Genomic DNA, 1631 nt, shown 5'->3' with positions numbered 1-1631 from the left:
AATTTATGATACTTTTTTATCTAGGAAGGCAAGTCACTCTACCTTATTTTTCTTTATCAGGATTATCTTGGCTTCTTTTGGCCTTTTGCTTTCTAATATAAATTTGGATTATAATTCATTCCTATTTCCCTACCATGATACTTGAACAAGGATAACATTCTATTATAATTTATAGCCAGCTGGAATACACATCTGCTGTGAGTAGTGGGATTGAGCAAATCAGGATCCTATTGTTTCAGATATTTTGCTAGGACCTAAAGATTCCTAATGAAGAAGATATGTTCTATTACCTTAAGGAGCTCACAGTTCACTAGATGCTGATGAACAAATATATGATATCATGTGGGGGACCCTGTGCAAAATTGAGCTTGTTGTTGCTGCTGTCTTTTACTTTTTGCTGCAGCCAAAATGTTTTCACAAATTTGCCTTGATCTTTGAGAAACACAATCATTACCTTCATTCCTACCCATGAGTGGTGGTCCTTAAGCCATAAGGTATGGGAAAGCAATGAGAGTATCTGTTCATAGGAGTATAGACAAACAACCCCATTGTCCAGAAATAGATTATTGCCATCCCTTTCCTTTTGAGGTTTAATAAAGGGAAATATCCAGACTAAAGGGACTAAGGCAACTACCCTTAGTATTTAAGGATCCAAAGACAAAAGATCCCAGTTCCCAAGGAGAGGTGAAGAAAAGGGTAGGTGGCTGGGCATCTAATACAACATAGCATACACTGACCTCAGCTCTGAATCTCATTTTCCGTGCTGCAATGCTGGCTTGTGAGTAGAGGATAGGGTGCTCTGAATAGGCCAGGTGTGTCAGGAATATAACTGAAGATGACTTCTTTAGATAGGCCCTGAGCAGCTGCTGTATTAGTCATTGAACATCTCTCTTGTAGTCAAAGCTAAGCATCCTAGGCGCTGCTGGAGATTATGTCTTCCCTGGAGGTTTTTCAACACAGCTTGCTCAAGCCAGCTGTGATCCAACCATCAGCAGTCCCTAGCACCTGTGTAGCAGGAGAAAGTACTTAACGGTGTTCCTAGACACTGTGCATACTGCATACACAAGATGGATCAAGGAATGCTCCCAGAGAAGAGTCAGAGAAAAATTTATAAGAAAAAATAATCCTGGAGCTAAGAATTAAAGAACAAGTAGGAATTTTTAAGGTTGTCAAGAGAGAAGGAAATTCTTGGCAAAGGCAGCATCCCAGTGTTACAGCACTTTTAGAATTTGTCTAGCAGATTTGCCTATGTTTTTACCAGAAAACCTCCCATGCCCCCTCCCACACACACACACACACATAAGTATTCTATGAACATCTCAATGCTTGAAGAGGATAAACGCAGAAGCAAAGCTAGGTGGTAAGACTAGTGGACTATGAATGCCTTGCATGTCATGCATGCAAGGATAAGCTTTTGAAGGATTTTGCATATGGCCATGAAAGTTCATACATGCATTTGAGAAAAACTACTATGATAATGATTTGGAGAATAGATGAAAATGAGGGATGGTATGGTAGGCAGAATAATGACCCAATAAATATGTCCACATCCCAGTCCCCTGAACCTGTGAGTATGTTGCCTAACATGGCAAAAGGAACTTTACAGATGTTGTTAAAAAGCTTGAGATGAG

The 1631-nt window shown here is 39.8% G+C and overlaps 1 non-coding gene across 1 annotated transcript; it reads left to right on the top strand.

The window, feature by feature from the left end:
- The first annotated feature begins 1206 nt into the window (after positions 1 to 1206).
- Positions 1207 to 1270, top strand: LOC142875795 (U7 small nuclear RNA). The gene has a single exon (XR_012923081.1). It is a non-coding gene; the product is annotated as a U7 small nuclear RNA (small nuclear RNA).
- The last annotated feature ends 361 nt before the right edge of the window (positions 1271 to 1631 follow it).

This window comes from Microcebus murinus, chromosome 14 (assembly GCF_040939455.1).
Source record: "Microcebus murinus isolate Inina chromosome 14, M.murinus_Inina_mat1.0, whole genome shotgun sequence".
In the NCBI taxonomy this organism is placed as follows: domain Eukaryota; kingdom Metazoa; phylum Chordata; class Mammalia; order Primates; family Cheirogaleidae; genus Microcebus; species Microcebus murinus.
Note: the sequence above shows the minus strand (reverse complement) of the source record. Positions and strands in the feature narration are given on the sequence as shown.